This window comes from Macaca nemestrina, chromosome 19, assembly GCF_043159975.1.
Source record: "Macaca nemestrina isolate mMacNem1 chromosome 19, mMacNem.hap1, whole genome shotgun sequence".
NCBI classification, from domain to species: Eukaryota; Metazoa; Chordata; class Mammalia; order Primates; family Cercopithecidae; genus Macaca; species Macaca nemestrina.
Window position 1 is genome coordinate 19520289 of NC_092143.1, and position 21954 is coordinate 19542242.

The 21954-nt window shown below is 36.4% G+C and overlaps 2 long non-coding RNA genes across 2 annotated transcripts in view; one reads left to right on the plus strand and one right to left on the minus strand.

Annotated features, from left to right (window-relative positions):
• LOC105477030 (uncharacterized) overlaps positions 1-21954 on the minus strand; it is a 93442-nt gene that overhangs the window by 14666 nt on the left and 56822 nt on the right. The gene's annotated exons all lie outside the window — the stretch shown is intronic.
• Positions 11951-21954, plus strand: part of LOC105477031 (uncharacterized) — a 381703-nt gene continuing 371699 nt past the window's right edge. The window contains exon 1 of the long non-coding RNA XR_011616854.1: positions 11951-12121. This is a non-coding gene — a long non-coding RNA (uncharacterized lncRNA). The remainder of the gene's footprint in view (positions 12122-21954) is intronic.

Sequence of the window (21954 nt, forward strand, 5' to 3'; positions counted from 1 at the left end):
TCTCAAACAGCTATCTTACCTCAACCTTTTAAGTAGCTGGAACCACATGTGCATACCACCATACCCAGCTAGATTTTCTTGGTTGTTGTCAAGATGAGGTCTCCCTATGTTGCCCAGGCTGGTCTTGAACTCCTGGGCCCAAGCGATCCTACCACCTTGGCCTTGCAAAGTGTTGGGATTACAGGCATGAGCCACCACACCTGGTCTATGCATTAATTTCTAAAACATAGTTTATCTAAGTATGTTGGGTTTTTCTGTTGTTTGATTTTGGTTTATTTGTTTTTACCTGTGACTCTACTGGGTCATTGACTATTCTTTTATATACTTATTTTGAAATTTTGAGAAATGAGAATAGACAATTAGGATAAGATATGAAAATCAGAAATATTTGTATGAACTTTGACAAGCAGAGGAAAGATGATAAACTACTTTTTTTATAAGTTTGCCTTCCCTTTCCCATATTGTGCTTCAAGAATCATTCAACATTATAAGCTGAATTACTACTTGTCTTTTTAGACACCTAATAAATGCATGAATAAAAACTTTTATAATGTTCTTTATCATATTTTAAGAATGGAAGCGAGAGACAAGAACAGAATATATGCTATCCAGGTTCTTAATTTATCACCAGCTAGAATTGCAATAGAATCTAATATTTGCCAGTAAAACCAATGTCTTTGGAAGTCAAAAACTCAGGTGGACCGCTAGAAGTCTCCCTTTGCCAAAGTGGTAGAAATTGCCCCTGATTCAAGTCAGCTAATGATAGTAAGACTTCTAGAAGTAACTGGCTTCAGGCAAAGCCCTCTGATGTTTCTATTGTCCTGACTTGCCAGTAGGAAGGGTGCAGGAAGTTATGGTATTCATTAAGAAAAGTGCCTTTCAAATCTCTCTAGACTCTAGCCTCCAGTGAACTGACTGCAAGCTTGTCTGTTTTAATGTTGCAAAAGAACAATTTTTGTAAGAAAAAGCAAACAACTTTAACAGCAGGTGGCTGAAGCATAGCCTTCAGAAAACTGTTAAGAACCATTTTTGTCTGTGAAATAAAACATGGTTGCGAGCGATGTTATTTGCACTTATTGATTCAGTGAAAGAAGTCACCTTATGTTTAATTCAAATTGCAGTCCTGACATGGACAGGCTTAAAACAATCATGTTTTACAAATCCATTTGTTTAAATGATTCTCTTTTTGGCTGTTCACACTGTGCCCTGTGTTGTTATATTATCACTCACTGCAAGTGCTATTTAAAGAAGTGGGAAGCCAGCAATACACATTGCTTTAGGCGGCAGAGATTAGACTTAGTAGAATAAGGCAAAACATAGTAGGTGAGTGTTAATTTCATAATGCATCTTTGTATTTCTTCAGTCCACTTCAATCATTACTCTCCCTTTCTGTCCCTATTGGTGGATTTAGTGTGCACCCATATATGCAGTTATGATGACCATATTTCTTTTTTTTTCTTCTGGGGTTGAGATGCAGTATAATATGCTAAAAATCTTTCAACTAATTTTTATTTTAGTTCTATCTATGTTGGGCATCACAGTGCTTTTCAAAATCTCAATTTCATTCTTTAGATGCCAAAGCTCTGTACAGGCTGAAAAAAAAATGCCTGTCAAAACATTGACAAGATGCGGTAGACCATAATTCTCTGCAACCCAATTATTCTTACCATTTAAATCAGGAAACTCTCCTTGAAATTGCTGAGAAATTGCTGTAGATTAAGTTTTGGCCGATTTTATAGAAGTAATTTTGATCATGGGAACATCCATGGAAGCTCCTCTGATTGCATTTGTGAAGTTCTCCAAATATGAGTGGAGAGAAAGGTTAAACTCTCTCAGATTTTAAAAATTAATAAGTAAAAGCGAACCTTGTTTGTATGTGTTTTAAAATTCCAGTCAGAAAGGATAGCTGATCCATGTGCATGGAATTAGGAACGCTAGACTCATGATAGCTGGTAGAATCGGAGGGAGCCTGATATGAAGTCCCAATGTTAGTTAAACAGGGAAGAGCACCAGGGAAGAACTGTGTCGTACAGATAAACTGAGTGAATATGAGATACAGAACTCAGATTGAGGAGGCATCCACAGTTACCTAGAATGGTGCTTGCTTGCCTTCTCTTACTTGTTTTTTTTCCTTTTGCTGGGTCAAAGACATCAGTCCCCCGGAGCCCAATAAACCCCAGAAAAATAACATATGTACAGCTTTTTGAAAAAGCAGTGGCTTTAGTGTCAGATAAATCCAAGTTTGTATCCTAAATCTTCCACTTCCCTAACTGCTTGGCTGGCTCTGGGCATTGCAGGAATCTCAGGTTCTTAATCTGTACAAACAGAGATAACATCTCCTTTACAGGTTTCTTGGGAAGAATTAAATAAAATAAGTTCCTCAGTCACCCAGAGGAATGCTTTATCATTGGCTTCTTTTGTTCCTGAATCTACAAAGCTGAGAACTCAAGATCCTGGGGATCACTCCTCATGAGACCTCATCTTAGTGCCCACCACACTTGCCAGGGCATCGACATACACGTGCAGCAAGTGCTATGCCCATCCTTCTCTCATCCACAGTGGTGTGGATCTAACAGTATCTTTTGAAAAATGAATGAGCTCTGAAGAAGTAAATGGAAGGCATAAGAAATATTCTAGCACTAGCAACAAATTTAACCTGAAATTCAGTTGTTTTCCTTGTTCTTTCTTTCATTGAGTAAATCATCTCTTAGCATCACCAGTGCACACGTGGATAATTGTTTTGGGAGACACAAAAAGGAATCAGCATGTGCTTGCAGTCTAATACATGAACTAATATATGTAAATAAGAAAATACTAAAGATGTGAGAAAATGTTAGGAGCCATAAGAGAAGTACTGATATATTTTATTAATTAGACAAAATGATTTAATATTAATGTACCATGCTTCCTAGGAGACTAGAATTCTGAACACTGAACTTATATTGAAGAAATGACAAATCATGTCATTAATATTATAGCTGATTGTTTCCATGTCTCACCAGATCTTTAAGAGGCAGGGCATTGAATTTTTCCTTGCTTAAACCCCTCAGCATTTAGATCTTTGTATGTATCTTGCACATAATAGAAATCCAAAGCATAAATGAAGCAATGAATGAGTGAACGGAAAAAATTGGAATAAGAGGAAATTAATAAGGCAAAATGAAGACAGTATAGCCTTAATCAGCACAATTAGAAAAGATGTCCCATCATGTTTTCCCCCCAATAAAAACTTACTAACTCATACCCTGTTCTAGGACTATGGCAGAATAAATCCTGGTTTTCATTTTCCAGGCAGCAATTTTTAAAAGACAGGCCTTATTCTCATAGAATTGGCAAGATAGGGCCAGGTGCGGTGGCTCAAGCCTGTAATCCCAGCACTTTGGGAGGCCGAGACTGGCGGATCATGAGGTCAGGAGATCGAGACCATCCTGGCTAACACGGTGAAACCCCGCCTCTACTAAAAATAAAATATATATATAAAAAGCTAGCCGGGCGAGGTGGTGGGCGCCTGTAGTCCCAGCTACTCGGGAGGCTGAGGCAGGAGAATGGCGTGAACCCGGGAGGCAGAGCTTGCAGTGAGCTGAGATCTGGCCACTGCACTCCAGCCTGGGCAACAGAGCAAGACTCCATCTCAAAAAAAAAAAAAAAAAAGAATTGGCAAGATAACTGATATGCTCCTCAATAAGCTGTATAAATATGAATAAGTAGGTCTGTCCTCTATTACAGTATAAGTAAATGTACAGCATTTTCTGAAACTGCCTTATAACATTAAAACATCCTATTTCATAGCCAATGTTAATACCCTAGCTCTGATAATCTAAGTTTCAGTCAAATTGGAGGAACTAAAGTGACTCAAAATTGTAAGCATGTGGTTGTTACCCTGAAGACAAATATAGCTGTGATTGGGCATTCATTGTCTCTCAGCCAAAAGGTTGCCACTAAAATAAATTGAGAATGGAGATGTTGGCAGAGGTATCAAATGGATGGTTCACATGTTTGGAAAACCTCTGTTGACCCGTAAGCATCTATCTTGACAGATGAGAAAGAGAGTGAAAAGAATCTTGGCTCATGTAAAGAAGGGTGCCCCTTTGAAGTCAAATTGTAGGGTAACCTCAATACAGCTAGTAAATCAGACCCAACTCTGGTTCTTTGAATTGCCTACCTAACTTCACCGTGGCAATGCATGCTGCAATACACGGCTCCTACCAAGCTTCATTAATATGTTATAAGAGAAAACTGAACATAAATGTTTAGAAGGATTGCATATATAGAATCAAATGAACAAATACATGTAAAACATTTGAAACAGTGCCTGCACAAGTAAGCAGTCAATAAATGTGGGTACTATTATTAGTTTGACACACTTAAAAATGGTCACTTTAGTGAAATAAATACTTTTCATTTTGGTTCTCTTATTTAGTTAGTTAATATTAAGCCAGTCAGTTTTTAAGTGAGAATGTGAACTTTTTACAAATTGGAAACATAATAATATAATTAATATAATTTTATAATATCATGATTTTATATACTATACACTATAATTTTATAATATACCTTATACTTTAAGATTTCTGAAATTTATTTTACACTTACAATAACCCTGTTAGGTGGGCAAGGAAAATTGTATTATGGCTTTTTTTTTCTGTTGAACTGGAATCTACAGGATTTTGTAAGGTTTGGAATTTTGAAAAATTTAAATGAGTTATTCAAGTATACATGATTTTTTTTTTGTCCTTTAGGACCCAGCTAAGAAAATAGTACATATCTTCCAATGACACATCTAGTGATCTTTCTACCACCTGGCTCGCCTTATAATGGTGCAGCAAAGCAGGAATTTCTGTTTATTTGTTTTGTTTATAAGTGAAAAAGAAAAATGGTATAATGAGAAGAGCTTTTGGGGAAACGAGACCTGGTATTAAATGATCTCTTTGCTACTGCAGTAATAATTATGATCACCTACTGATTACCCCTTACAAGTGAGGTAACTCATTAAAAGTTTAGCTGATTTTTGAAACAATTCAACAATGAAAATGCTGTTGACGCTCACATTTTACAGATGGGGGAAATAAACTGATCCTCAAGAGTTTTTTTTTTTTTTTTTTTTTTTTTTTTTGAGACGGAGTTTTGCTCTTGTTTTCCAGGCTGGAGTGCGATGGCGCGATCTCGGCTCACCACAACCTCCGTCTCCAGGATTCAAGGGATTCTCCTGCCTCAGCTTCCTGAGTAACTAGGATTACAGGCATGTGCCACCGCACCCGGCTAATTTTTTAATTTTTTTTTTTGAAACAGAGTTTTGCTCTTGTCCTCCAGGCTGGAGTGCAATGGCGCAATCCCGACTCACTGCAACCTCCGCCTCCCAGGTTCAAGCAATTCTCCTGCCTCAGCCTCCTGAGTAGCTGGGATTACAGGCATGTGCCATCATGCCCGATTAATTTTTTGTATTTTTAGTAGAGATGGGGTTTCACAATGTTGTCCAGGCTAGTCTTGAACTCCTGACCTCAGGTAATCCGCCTGTGTCAGCCTCCGAAAGTGCTGGGATTATAGGCCTGAGCCACCGTGCCCAGCCAATTTTTTATTTTTAGTAGAGACAAGGTTTCTCCATGTTGGTTGTGAACACCCTACCTCAGGTGATCTGCCCCCCTCACCTCCCAAAGTGCTGGGATTACAGGCGTGAGCCACCAAGCCCAGACAATTTTTTTTTTTCAATAGTAACTTTGTAAAAGCAAAGCACCTGGTGTGATCTGGATCACAAACTGGCTCTTCTTGCATTTTGTTATTGTGATTCCTATCAGACTGTATGCTAACGCTCATAAAATGTAACCTGTCTCATTAAATGTTAGTTTCTTCATTTGTAACATGTTAAAGATACTACTTGCTTTGCGTGATTGCTATCAGCTATGATTTTAAAAGTGTCCAAAGAACTTACTACAAAGCCCTTCAATAGTAGATATTCTAAAACCCTGGTTGCTCTATCATTACCTTCCACGGATAATCATATTATTTGAATAAGGTATAAGCCACTTAGTGCTTTCAAAAATTCTTACATTTGGCTACATTTTGCAGTGATTAGTCAAGTTTTTATTTTATATTGGAGTAGTAACAGATGGACACATTTTAGTGCTATATGATTTTTAATATCAATTGTGAGAAAAATTGATGTGGACTCCAAGTTCTTAATTCTTCATTTTCATTAAGAAGGTCTCTTTAGATATAAACTTACCTATGTAAGAGCCAAGTACTTTCAGAAGCTATGCTGAAAATAAACATTTTAATCACGAAATTCTATAACTTCTACATTACTTGGCAGATTGTTGTCAAGCTTGTAGCTCTCATTTCTTTGTGGAGTATGGTGAAATCAGAGCTGTTTCTAGATGGATACATGTTTCTTTGATAAAGTATTAGTACCAAAGAAAAACATACGGAGTTTTACAGATCTGCACAAGTCTGAGAGGCATCAGTTTGGTCTTCTTGAAACTGAATAAAATGTTCAATTTTAAGTAGAAAGAATTTTGGAAGTCATTAGGCATTTGATGTTTTTTCAATTGTATATCAATGTGTTTTAATTAAGCTACTTTTACAAGTGATTCAATGCTGTCTTTATTAAAAACAATCAGTGTCCCATTTAAATCTTTCAAAACTTGCTATTTATATATTGTTTATACTTGGAAATGCAAACTTTGGCCTGTTTCAATTAATATTGACATTTTTCAAATTAAATATTCATTTTTAACTCTGAGAAAATATGTCAAATGGACTCAAGGCAATGTGAAGCATTCAACTGGTTTCTGAAGCAGATTGAGGAAACCTCTCTCTCCAGATTGCTGCGTTGTATATGGATGTAAAAATACCCAATCTTCACTTTAAAAAGTCATATGTTGTATACCATATTCAGCTAAAAACTATGAATTACACTCCCCCTCTGACACTCATCATGGAAATTCAGAGCTAATAAGGATGTCTTTGATCAACTAATCCAATAATTTTATTTTTACAGATGAAGAATCTAAGAAACAGAAGGCTAAGTTAGAGTCACACAGATGATTAAACTATGAGCATCAACTAGAAGGCAGGTTTTTGTTTGTTTTTCATCTCTGTTATCTCCCATATACTAGACTGCTTCACATTTTGTAAGAAAACAACTAATTTCCTCTTATACATAATAGGAGTACATAGAACATGCCACTCCAAAACAGCATAGTATACATTTTAACAATCCAACTCTCCAGTTGAAAAACAGAGATTGGCAGAATCAATAAAATAACGATTCAACTACATGTTGTCTACAAGAGACTCCCTATAGTGTACATGGATTTCTCAAGTGCAAATAGCTTTCTCAAGCATTCATATACTCCAGTATAGACTACGCATTAGGCCACAAAACAAGTCAACAAATTTTAAAAGATTGAAATCAAATAATATTTGTCAACCATAACTGAATGAAACTAGAAATCAATAACTAAAGGAAAACTAGAAAATTCGCAAATATGTAAAAATTAAACAACATAACCAATGGATCAAAGGAGAAACATCAAAAGAAATTAGAAAATACTTTGAGATGAATGAAAATGAAAACAGAAAAGCAAAACTGTGCTTAAAATACATTATAGTTTTAAAAGCCTACAATGAAAATAAAAATCTTCAATTGAGAACATGTTTTTTTTTTTACATTAAGGAAGTATTATTCTACTTCCTTTTTTATTCAAAAGCACAAACTAAACCCAAAGCCATCAAAAGGAAGGAAATAATGAAGATGACAGTTAAGATAAACAAAATAGAAAAACAATAGAGAAAAATCAATGAAACAATAGAGAAAAATCAATGAAACCAAAACTTGGTTCTTCAGAAAGATCAATAAAATTGGCAAACCTTTAGGTAGATTAAGAGAAAAGAGAGAAGAATCAAATAACCAAAATCAGAGGTTGAAGTGGGGATATTGCTAATAATTTTACAGAAATAATAAAAGGACTGAAAGTAGTATGAACAGTATTATCACAACAAGTTTGGTAAACTAGATGAAGTGGACAAAATCCTAAAGGCACACAAACTACAAAACTGACTCAAGAAAGGACAGAAAATCTGAACAGACATATAAAAAGTATAGATATTGAATTAGTACCCATAAACTTTCCAATAAAGAGAACCCAAAGACCAGATGGCTTCAATGGCCAGTTTTGCCAATTATTTAAATAATTAACACCAATCCTTAAACTCTTAAAAAAAAAAAATGGAAGCAGAGGTAAAACTCTTTAACTCATTCTATGAAGCCAGCATTACTCTGATACCAAAACCAGACAAAGGGACCCCAATAAAACAAAACTGTAAACAATCTGTTTATAAATATTGGTGCAAAAAATCCTCACAACATACTATCAGACTGTATCAAACAGCATCTTGAAAGATTTATACACCATGACCCATGGGATTTATCATAAGAATGCAAGAGATTAATCAATGTAATACATTATATTAATCAAATGAAGGGGAAAAGCATGCTCAGTTCAATAGATGTGAAAGCTTTTGACAAAATTCAACACCCTTTCACTGTAAAAACAGTTAACAACACAAACAAAAAATAGGAGGGAATTTCCTCAAACTGCTAAAAGCCGTGAATGAGAAACTCACAGCTAACATTATACTCAATGGTGAAAGTCTGTATATTTCTGTCCTAAGATCAGGAACAAGACTAGGATACCCACTTCTGCCACTCCATTCAACACTGAACCGGAAGTCCAATTTCATTTCCTGTCCCATACATAGATGCTTATAGATTGATCTGTCTTATGTTGTAATGCCACTCTCGTAGCTATGATATACTGCTTTTGATCTGTTTTGTGCATACCCAGCTTGGGGCTGAAGTTTTTATTTGTTTCTATGTGTAGAATTAAAGAGTCTCCTCCAGTTCTCAATTCTATGGGATTTTGCATTCACTATTTCAGTTTCCAGAGGCTAGAGAAATTTGAAGTTTTTCTTATAGTTGTATCTGCTCACACTGCTTTGCGATTCCACATAACTCAGGTCACACTCAAGGAAAAATGATGAGAGAAAAGAGAAAGGAAAAAACAATGTGGATATTTCTCATAGTCTTTCAACTATAGGATTTCCTTTTTTCTTATATTTTTGTCTAAAGAGAGGGGTTTTCTCTCAGGTTTTAAGTGCCATTACTCTACCTCCACCTCACCTCCACTACAGTACAGATTCCTTATTGGGACAACTCCCAGGGCAGGCCTGAGGAGACAAAAGAAAAGAAAAAAAATTAAAAAGAGAACTGGGCTGTCCTATCTATACACTCCAACTACCAGGGTCCTTTTTTCCGGTTCCTCTGGCCAGAATTAAACGGTTCTTGGAGATCTGACTGCAGGTATCTGCTGCAGTGAAGCAAAGGTCACATTTGTGGTAATAAAATCTGAGAAACTCACCCCTGTTAGAGGTCATTCCTCGTGTTTGGCTCCTTTTCCTATGCTGTTACTGTTACTATTTCAAAGTTCCCAGATGATTGCTTTTTTTTTTTTTGTATTTTGTCCAAAATTTTCAGTTGTAATTAGCGAGAGAAACATGTCATAATAGATTTACCCCTTCTTTGCTGTCATCCTTTGGTGCTATGACTTATACTTTTAAGACATATATATTTGGACATATTAAAAAATTGTTTTTGCTATTTCAAATTCTATCTTTTCTAAATAGTATACTTTTAGCTGTCAATTTCTAGTGTATAAAATGCATCTGATTTTTGAGTGTGGATCTAATATGTAGTTTATCTGCTTAATTCTATTATTAATTATAACACTTTATTTCTAGATTCCCTTCCTGAGACAATAACACTACCTCTTATGGAAGTTACTTTAATGTTTTCTAATGTTTATAATGGTTTTTTTTATTATTGTAATTCACTGGGTAAGACCTTCAGTTTGGGGATTTATATAAACAGACAGTAAAATTCCTGCTGAAATTCACATTTTAAAATAAGTGTTTCAAAGGTTTAATCAAAGTTTGCTTTACTATTTGGAATATGCCTTTTTCAGATTTGTGGTTTACTACTTTTTTCTATATTGTGGAGAACAGGTATTAAACTATCATGAATTGCGTGATATCATCTTTGTTGTGTTATTTTCCTCTAATCTTTGAAAAATTATTTAATTTCAAAAATTTATCAGTTTCTATGTATGACAAATATATTTATTGTATATATATTTATTGTGTGTAGCATGGTATTTTGAAATATATATACATCCTGGGATGAATAAATCAAACTAAGTAGCACATGCTTTACCTAACACACTTATCATTTTTTGTAGTGAGAACACTTAAAATCTATTCCCGTGGTAATTTTCAGAAATACAATACGTTGTTATGAACTATAGTGACCGTCTTGTACAATAGTACTCTTAAGCTTACTACTCCTATCTAGCTGAAATTTTGTATTCTTTAACTAATATCTTCCCTCCAACAGCCCCAGACCCGGTCACCATCACTCTAGTCTTTGCTTCTAAGTGTTCAACTGTTTAGATTCCACATACAGACATTCCCTGGTTTACAACAGGTTGAGTTACTGTTTTTTGACTTTAAGATGGTGCTGCAAAAAGGATACACATTCAGTTAGAGTCCTATTGTACTTTAAGTACCCATACAACCATTCCTTGTTTCACTTTCAGTGTAGTATTCAATAAATTACATGTGATATTCAATACTTTCTTATAAAATAGGCTTCGTTAGATGATTTTTCCCAAATGTAGGCTAATGTAACATTTAAGGTAGGCTAGGCTAAACTATAATGTTTGGCAAGTTAGGTGGATTAAAGGTTTTTTTTGACTCATGATATTTTCAACTTAACACAGGGTTTATCAGGACATAATCCCACCTTAAGTCGGGGAGCATCAGTAAAAGTGAGATCATGCAGTGTTTGTCTTTCTGTGCCCGGCTTATTTTGCTTAGAAAAATGTCTTACAAGTTCATTCCTGTTGTCTCAGATGACAGGATTTCTTTCCTTTTTAAAGCCAAATGGTATTTCATTGTGTATATATACAACACTCTCTCTATCCATTTATCTGTTGATGGATGCTTAGGTTGATTCTGTATCTTGGCTGTTGTGAATAGTGTTGTAACTAACATGGGAGCATTGCTGTCTCTTCAACATACTGATTTTATTTCCTTTGGACATATAACCAGATGAGGGATTGCTGGACTGTACGGTAGTTCTCTTACTGACTTTTTGAGGAATTTCTATACTTTTTCTATAATTTCTCTACTAATTTACATTCTCACCAATAGTGTACAAGGCTTCCTTTTCCTCTATATCCTTTCCAACACATAGCTCTCGATTTTGTGGTAGTAGCCATTCTAATGAGTATGAGATGATATCTAATTGTGATTTTAATTTGCATTTCCCTGGCGATTCATGATTTGGGGCTTTTATAGTATACTTGTTGATTATTTTTATTTCTTCTTTTGAGAATTATCTACTGAGATGCTTTGCCCATTTTAAAATCAGGTTATTTATTTTCTCGCTATTGACTTCTATGGGTTCCTTATATACTTTGGATATTAACCCCTTACAAGATGTTTGCAAATATTCTCTTCAGGCTGCAGGCTGTTGATTGTTGCATTTGCTGTGTAGAAGCTGTTTGGTTTTAGGTAATCTCATTTTTTTTCTATTTTTCTCTTAATCTCTTAATGTGAGAAATTATATTAATAGACTTTCAATAGGTTTTCTACTTTGAAATCCATCCTTCATTCTTAGGATAATTTTAATTTGGTGAATATTTATATATTTTTATGTACATGTACACACAAATATATAATGTATATTATATATAATTAATATATCACATAATTATATATTACATGCATATAATAGTGGATGTGATAGAATCTTTTGTATTCCTCATACATGAGTCTTGGCTGTCCTCCACAGTGCCATTTCATAGGTGCTTTCTTGTCTTTTGTAACAGATAGTAGAAGGTAAAAGAGTGTGGAAGCACCCATGTGGGAAGTTTTGATGGAGAAGACTTGGAAAAGGTACTTATTCTCACAGTTCATTGGCTAAAACATAATCAATAACAGATACCTAAGGAAGTACGGGATGTGGAGTCATTTCGGGCCCAAGAAGAAACAGAAACAGATCTTGGTGAGTATTTAACCGTCTCTTCCATAGTGATAATCTTATTCTTTTAATTTACAATTTTAATCTGTATGTATTTATTATGGTTATTGGTGTATTTGGCTTCATTCCTCTACTGACATTTTGCATTTTATTTTGTTATTTTTATGTTTTTTTTATTCTTGTGTTTATTTTTTCTCATTACTTTGGAAATTAGGTACTCTTATTCTATTGTTTTAGTTTATCACTGTATATTAATACTTTATATATCTAATTGTATTAAACATTTTTGCTCTTCTCCCAAACAATTTTATGATCATAGAAAGTTTTAAATCTAGTTATCCCCATATTATAAGTGATCATTATCTAGAATCTTTATTTTATCTTATATTTTCACTATCAAATTCAACATAATGATTATTTGCTTTGAGAAATACTTGGAAAGTATTTACCCACATTTTAAACATTTCTTTGTTTATCTTTTTTGTTTGTTTCTCAGACCATCGCCTTGGGGGCTGTATCTTCTTTCACATATATATATATGGAATATACATTATTTATTATTTATGTATTATATTTTTTATAAATATATATCATATATATTCCATATATATATATTTTTTTAACAGAGACCAGGTCTTACTATGCTGCCCAGGCTGATGTCAAGCACCTGAGCTCCAGTGATCCTCCTGCCTTGGTCTCCCAACATGCTAGGATTACAGGTGTGAGCCAACACTCCCAGGCAAAGTTCACTTTTAAAAATTTCCTTCAGTGTCTGATTTACTGAAGTTCACCCTTTAATTTTTAACTGTCTCTAATTTTTATTTTAACTGTCTCTAATTTTTAACTGTTATGCATTAACTGTGTGTGTCCTTTTCTTCCTAAATACAACTGACTTTTCATTCTATATTTTATTCTTTATTATGTGAAAAGGGCAGAGGTAGGAGAGAAATGTAAATTACTATTATTTCAACATTTATTCCCAAAGTACTTTCATCCACATTTACATTTAATTTCCAAGTGTCTTGAGACAGTGAAGTACAGTAATGAACAGGACACAGGTTTTGCCCTCAGACAGACCTATTTTGAATATTGGCTCTAGCACTTACCACTTGTGTTAATGGAGAAGTTTCTTGACTTCCCAGATTCACTTACCTTACGTTTAAAATGCAGACAGTAGTACCAAACTTAGAACATTAGTGATTGGTAAAAGAGATACTGTATTCAGAATGTGTGTTTCACAGTACTTGGCAGAAAATAGCTCCCATTTATTGAGTGCTTATTATGATGATGCTGATATAAAATGTCCTTCTATATCATCAAAGATTTAATTCCCTGGAACATTAGTGATCCTACTTTACCATACCTATAGTATAATTAAATTTCCTGAGGCATGTGTGTGTGGTTCTCATTGTTTTCTGTGCTCGTGGTAGAAAATTTAGGGAAAGACAAGTCCGTCTTGAACTCCAGCCGTACAATGGCGTATTCATTCCTACATTCACTTGAGTATATGTAGTCTACAAAACAGCTATACTTTAAGTTATGGTTTTGCTGATAATGTTTGAATTCTGTTTACAAGAGTGAGAAATGACAATAATATTTTACTGGTATATAATGTAATCTCTTACTGCATTCTCTTTTTTTGTTTTGCTTCTTTATTAAGATAAGATCAACAGTTAAAAGAAACAATATTAAGTGTATAGCTCAATGTTTCTACTTTTGTGTATGATGTAGATCAAAATATAGGACATTTTCAGCATATAAGAACGTTTATTCGGCCGGGCGCGGTAGTTTACGCCTGTAATCCCAGCAGTTTGGGAGGCAGAGGCGGGCAGTTCATGAGGTCAGGAGATCGAGACCATCCTGGCTAACACGATGAAACCCCGTCTCTACTAAAAAAAAAAAAAAAACAAAAACACACACACACACAAAATAATTAGCTGCGCGGGCGGGCATAGTGGCGGGCCCCTGTGGTCCCAGCTGCTCGGGAGGCTGAGGCAGGAGAATGGCATGAACCCGGGAGGCGGAGCTTGCAGTGAGCCAAGATCCTGTCGCTGCATTCCAACCACGGCGACAGAGTGAGACGCCATCTCAAAAAAAAAAAAAAAAAAAAAGGTTTTTTTCATGCCTTCTCCCAGTCAATGCCCCTAAAGGTAACAATGCCTTTTTGCTTCCAGTGATACATTAATTTCGCCTATTTTATTTATTTATTTATTTATTTGAGACAGAGTCTTGCTCTGTTGACCAAGCTGCAGTGCAGCAGTGCCATCTCCGCTCGCTGCAATCTCCACCTCCTTGTTCAAGCGATTCTCCTGCCTCAGCCTCCTGAGTAACTGGGACTAAAGGCACCCTCCACGATACCTGGCTAATTTGTTTGGTATTTTTAGTAGAGACAGGGTTTCACCCTGTTGGCCAGGCTGGTCTCAAACTCCTGACCTCAGATGTTCCTCCCACCTCAGCCTCCCAAAGTGCTGGAATTACAGACGTGAGCCACTGCATCTGGCCTAATCTTGCCTATTTTTGAATTTAACAGAAATGGAACCACACAATGTGTATTAATTTTGTCTATAAGATTTATTTATGTTGTGTTCATTGTTGGGTTTACTCTTTTATATGGCTATGAAGTGTTCCATTGCATGCGTATACAATTATTTTATCTACCTGATGGACATTTGGGTTGTTTCCAGTCTTGAGCCATTACATTTAGTATATTCATTACTCAATTCCAATCTGGCCAGACTTCTAAGTGAACAATATTCTCCACTCACAACATGCTGATTCTCCCTTCGCTGATCACTGTCTGTATCCCCTTGCCTTTTCATATGCTGGTTTATTTTCTAAGAATATCTCCCTTCTTTCTTCTGATTATTAAAATCTTAAGTGATGCCAAGTTCCACTCAGGTTGGGGCCAAATGTGAGGGATGAGCAGGGAAGGGACCCAAGACCGTATACCATAAAATTGTTTCTAATGATGGCCATGTGCTTAGTCAACACCATCCTTATCATCACCTTTAATAACAGCAAGGAAATATTTATTATGATTTCTATATGTAGAATATGGAACACTGTGTTAGATAATCAGGGGGAAAAAGGCATTTTCTCAAGAACATTACAACACACATGGACAGACAGAAGCTTATATAAATTGTCATTGATCTTCCATATGCTGAAGACATATGACAGATGGTAAGTGGTTTAGAAGTTAAAAATAAGGAATCATTCACAGAGGGGCTAGAGATAGGTCATTATGGAGAATTGCAGGAGCTGGGGCCTTATGAAAACAAGAAAAAATATTTCAAGGAAGTGGAAATAACACAAATGAAGTCTTTGCTTTATAATATGTCCAGAAAATAATGAATCAACTAACAGAATTATGTAGGGGAGTAGTGAAACACAAGGTTGGAAAGAAGACTAGGAAATGAAGTTTTCACAGACTTGAAGGCCAAGTATTAATAGTTAGTGTAAGCTTTATCATTAGGAAGTAGAGTGACATTAATGACTTTGCAGCAAGAGAGCAATTGGAACAAGGTAATATTTTCCAGCAAGATAAAGATATAATTAATATGTAGAATGGGTTGGAGTGGTAAAACCAAAGTATAAAAGAAAAAGTGACAACAATAATCTGTATAAGAGATGTTGAAACTTTGGAATGTGCTAGTGATATTGAAAATGAAAGAAAGAGAGAAGGACTTTACACTAAAAAATTCAATGAAGTTTAGTAAATAACTGATGTAGAAGGAGGATTTTTAAAAAGTTGATCTCATGGGGGTAGAGAGTAGAATGATAGCAGAGGCTTGAAAGGATATGGATGTGTTGGGAGAGGGGAATGAAGAAAGGTTAGCTAATGCTCTAACTGAATGTTCTATCCACTCTTCATACAGTTAGATAACATACAGTTAGATAGAACATTAACCACCATACATTTAGATAGAAGGAATACATTGTAATGTTTGATAGTAGAAGGACTACAGTTAACAACAATGTATGGTATATTTCAAAGTAAGGAGAAGAGAGAACTTGAAGTGTTCCCCACACATATAAGTGATAAATGCTTGAGATGATGGATGCCCTAAATACACTGACTTGATCATTACACATTCTATGCATGCAACAAAATATCACATATACCCATAAATATGGACAATATTTACCAATTATTTTTAATTAAACAGTCAAGTATGACTCCCAGGTATTACTGGAAGACTGGAAGCATAATGGTACAAAGGACTAACATTTGATCTCTTGGAAGAACTACTAATCTTGTAAAACATAATAATGTTGGTTTTAGATGTATTGAATTTCACATAACATAGGGAGTCCAGGAAATCATGAGCAGCAGGTAATAAGAGAAGTGAGACTAATAATAAAGTGGATAGTTAGAGCTGGAGTTGTGTGGATAATCTATAAGGATTTCAGAGCTGAAGCTCTGCGAGCGATTCAGGGCAACAACAGGGTGAGGTGAGTGAGTAGGAAGAGCAAGAAGAGTAGAAAATCAGGAACTTAGACTTTAGAAAGTAAGAGAGTGAAAGAAACAGAAAAGGGAAATCTTTTACTTACAAAGAGTTAATGCTGCTGTGAAAACTGCATTCGTTACAATAGTACCTACTTTGTGTACTGGCAAATATGGCTCATTTTTTTCATAAATTTTCATCCCATTTGTAAAAGGGAGACATTTCCCATACATGTTAACCGCCACGGAACCTATGGCACTAAGAAATTTCTGACATGTTTGATCTTAAAGATGAAGTCTTCAGTTCTTCATACTTTAACAATTTTTTATTTCTAGCCTTGTTTCATACCCATGCTGCATTCAGTTTTCTTATTTTTCATAAAAAGGAGAAACATGAACTGGAGCTGAAAAATGCATTTTATATAATCCAATTGATTTTAAACTCTGCCATTTGATAGGTAGGCAAAATGCCCTAACAACATTGCTATGGAGTTCTCTAATTTGTTTTTTTCAGCTTCATGCTGCAAGCAATTTGTCACCTCAAATTCTAATAGAACTTTCACATATTGAAATGAGAGATGGAAGCAGCCTTGTAGATCATCATGGTTACAGAAGGAAAGAGTTTTAGACAAGGTCTTATAAAATTTTAAATTGATCCTGCATTTGACCTTAGACAAAAAGCCAAAAATGAACAACTAGGTACCGCACTCACATGAAAGGAAATATCTCATCAGTAAACAATAAATCTGTTCTTTAAATGCCAGTTTTAACAGGTCCATGTAATGCTTGAAGCCAGCTATCAGTCAATTTTAAGGTCGTTGTCAAATAGCAAAAAGGAATTCAACATTCGCATATCAAAACATATATTGTTGTAAAACATGAAACTTCTTGATATTTTTATTTGTAACAATAAAGTTGTTACACTTATATATCGGTATAGCTATAGGAGACTTGGGGATTTTGTAAATATACAACTGAGTAGTATGAATGTTCCATTGTTTTGTTTCTGCAATTAAATTTTCAGAAACTATTGTTGGCCAATCAGTATGTTATTGGCAATAATCTTTTTCATCCCAGAATAAATAAGAAATTGTGTTTGCATGGCACTCATGCTAGAGAATGAACACCGAGATTTAGATGATTATAACTTTTAACTGTGGAAGATAAATAATCTGCTGGATTAAAAAAATGATGTTAGAAGCAGACAGATCTGTGTTTTCAGGTACTGACTCTAGCAGGAATTTCAACCCGGGGAAGGTATGATTCTCAGTTTTCATGTCTGTAATATCATGAAATCTACCTGCCTGTTTGTTGTGAAGAAAAAGAGATAAAACATGCAAGTTATCTAATATCTAGTAAGAGCAACAGTTGCTTTCATTGTTGATGTTTAGTAATTCATCAGTTGTATATGACAGTGGATACGTACTATGATCTAAATTTGTATCCTCACAAAATTCATTTGTTGAAGTTTAATCCCCAGTGTGGTAGTATGAAGAGGGGTGCTTTGGGAAGTGATGAGGTCGCAGGGCTCTGACCTCATAAATGTGAGTAGTGGCCTTACACAAGAGGCCCAAGGGAGCTTGTTCACCTCTCCCATGTGAGGACACATAGAAGGTGCCACCTATGAGGGAGAGGCCCTCAGCAGACACTGAATCTGCTGGCACCTAGATTTTGGACTTCCAAGTCTCCAGAACTCTGAGAAGCTCTGTTGTTTATAAATTACCAAGTCTAAGTTATAGCAGCCCTGACAGACTGAGATGGTACATACAATAATATACAATTATCAAACCATTATACACACACACACACACACACATTTGAGACAAAGTCTTGCTCTGTCACCCAGGCTGGGGTGCAGTGGCACAATCTCGGCTCACTACAACCTCCACCTCCCAGGTTCAAGCAATTCTCCTGCCTCAGGCCTCCCGAGTAGCTGGGACTGCTTGCCTGGCTAATTTTCGCATTTTTAGTAGAGACACGGCTTCACCATGTTGGTCAGGCTGGTCTCAAACTCCTGACCACAAGTGATCAATGTGCCTCGGCTTCCCAAGGTGCTGGGATTATAGGCATGATTTGCTGTGTCCAGCCAAATGCACATTTTATATACAGGTTTATATATACATTTATATTGTAGGCATGTATGCATCCCATATACGTGGAAAATGTAGTGCCTTCTAGAAGCGCTTAACAAAGGTTATCAATGACACTATAGATTTAGATAGAAGCAGGTTAATAGCAGGTCTGGGCCAGGCATGGTGCCTCACCCCTGTAATCTCAGCACTTTGGGAGGCCGAGGTGGGCGAAAAGATCAAGACCATCCTGACCAACATGGTGAAACCCCATCTCTACTAAAAATACAAAAATTAGCTCGGCGTGGTGGCTTGCGCCTGTAATTCCAGCTACTGGGGAGGCTGAGGGGAGGAGAATCGCTTGAACCCAGGAGGCAGAGGTTGCAGTGAGCTGAGATCATGCCACTGCACTCCAGCCTGGGTGACAGGAAAAAAAGAAAAAAGCAGGTCTGGCCATGGGATAATTCTGGGAAAGCTTACAAAAGCCATGAGGATAATGAAAATCCGATGCTGTATTAGTAAGCTTAGACCACCATAACAAAATACAACAGTCTTACAGTCTGGATTGCTAGGTCCCCACCTGGCCTTTCCTGGGCATGTATGGAGAGAGAGGAGGGGAGGGGAAGAGTGGGTAGGGAAGGGGAAGGGAGGGGAGGGGAGGGGAAGGGAGGGGAGAGGAGGAGAGGGGAGGGGAGGGGAGGGAAGGGAAAGGGAAGGGAGGGGAAGGGAGGGGAGGGGAGGGGAGGGAAATAGTGCTCTGGTTTCTCTGAGAGAGAGAGAGAGAGAGACAAGAGAAGAAAAGGGAATTGGTGCTCTGGTTTCTCCTCTTCTTGTAAGGACACCAATCCTATCAGACTACAGTTCCACCCTTGTGTCCTCAATATCCTTAATTATCTTTTTATAAAGCCCTATTTATACAATCGCAGTGGGGTTGGGGCTTCAACATATCAGTGGGGTAATGGGGGGTGAGGATGGGAGAAATCATTCAGTTCCCAGCAGATGTTAAATATGGAAGGAGAACAATGTGTTAGATATGTTTCAGGACAATGATGATGTTTGAGGAAAGCCACTGGGGGAAACTATGATGACAAGACCTGAAATTGCCAACGTCTCCTAAATTGCTGAACATTACTTGAAACAGCCTGAAGTGTATGACGTAAACTAAATAAGATGGGGTAAGAGGAAGTTGAGAGTGTTGGACTTAATACCTATTAAATTTGGGAAGTAAGACTGGGCATTGTAGTAGATAAGAGTTCAGCAGAACTGAATGATATCTCAGAATTAATACTGACTGAATTCCTTATAATGAATGACATTACCCAGTGTCCTCATGTTGACTGAAAAAATAATACATGCATTTGGAAAATAAGAGAGCCACACTCTAATACTGAAATGATGTGACTATTTTTCCAAGTGTCACTAGGGACCATATGCATTTTGATTATAAGGCCAATTCCTGATTGCTACTCTAGAATTAATTATTTAGGATATTTGGAGGTGGGACAAAAATGTATTTTAACAAATTTCCCAGATGATTTTATGCACTTCACTGTTTTAGGAGAACTAATTCAGGGTAAAAAACTGTAGGGATGAAAGGGAAGGTGAAAGATAACTCAAGTGAGAAGGTGCCTTTTAAGAAAGGTGACATAAAGGGATGTGAGAATCATGCAATTAGTGGAGATTTTAATAGAAAACCCTGATTATAACAGGGTGGTAAATATAGAGGATTTTTAAAAATGGGTCTTGATAAGACAAATATTTATTTTTGGCTCTGGTATACCCAGAAGCAATAACTGTTCTACTTACTCTACACGTTAAATTAATTATCTTCTTGATTGTAACTCCAAATATCTATATTTACATTCCTATGGTTCTCGTTTTAGTTGAAACTCTCAGTTTCTCTGGAAATTCTTATCCAGACAACTACAATAGCTTCCTTACTGGTATACCTGACTCCAGTCTTTCCTTCCCTTCATTATTCCAGTAGTTTGTTGTATAAGGAAAGCACTGATTTATTGAAATGAAAATATGCTCCACAGAGTGGGTGTGGCTCAAGGGAGTGGTTCAAGAGCGCTGGTTACAGCATTTTCTGGGGTTTTAGTACCCTCTAGATGTTTCCCATTGGTTACTTGGTTTTACCCTGTGTAAATAAAGGAGTGGCAACCAGGAGGTGACCAATCATAGGCTGAAGTGAAGTTACAAAATTACACATAAATACTTGGCCAGCAACTAGTCTGATTGGTTGGGGGGAACCAATCAGAGGTGCTTTCCGTGTTTCATCTGCAACCACAGTGCAAAGGGAGTAGCCTCTGATCCTTTTGTTACTTGGGTGTGGAGAGGGGGGTTTTCCTCTTGATTCAGTTCTAGGAAATCAGCATGAATAGGCCTTAGGTTCCCTGCCTCCAGATCCTATTCGCCTGCCTCAACAGAGGTGGTTGTGAGTTGAAAAAAAGATGCAATCCCCATTACTTGTGAATGTGACCTGAAAATAGGGTCTTTGCAGATGTAATCAAGTTAAATTAGGTAATAATGGATTGAGGTAGGCCCTACTCCAATGTGACTGGTGTCCTTACGAGAAGAGGGAAATTTGGACATAGAGCCAGAGACACACAGGGAGAATGCCATGTGATGGCAGAGGTAGAGTCTGTAGTTATGCTTGCATAAGTCAAGGAACTTCAAGGTTTCTGGCAACCACAAGAAGCTAGGGGAGAGGCATTTGCCTCCTGAACCTCCTAGAAGGAAGCAACCCTGACACCTTGATGTCAGAGTTCTGTTTGCCTGAATTGTGAAAGAATAAATATCTGTTATTTTAAGCCACTGCATTTGGGGTATTTTGTTACAACAACACTGGAAAACTAATATTGCAGTCTTTCTAAAACTCATTTCTTTTCTCAGAATTATCCAAGAGGCTCCTACAGTCTGTAATATAAATATGAGCTCTCTAGAAAGATATTCTAGTTCCTTCCATTTTTGTGTCCTACCTATTTTATCAGTCCCCTCTCTTCTCTCTCTTGTTTATATCAAACCATTTGAAATTCTGTGATTTTGACCCATGTTCTCACCCTGCCATTTCTTTGCACATGGTGATCCGTCTATCAGACATGTGAGCTCCATTTCTGAATGCAACCACCTGGAAACACTCACTTTGAAGTATTAATCCAAGTGACGTTGGATTCAAGTTTTCCTTGACCTCCTCCAACCCCAGCACAGTCCCAAGTACTCTCTCTTCTTTCTTTTTTACTCCAACGTATACACCTCTTCATTTTAGCACTTATTAGATTATGATGTAATGGTCTGAAAAATGTGTTTATTTTCCCCATTAGATAATAAAATCCTTGAAG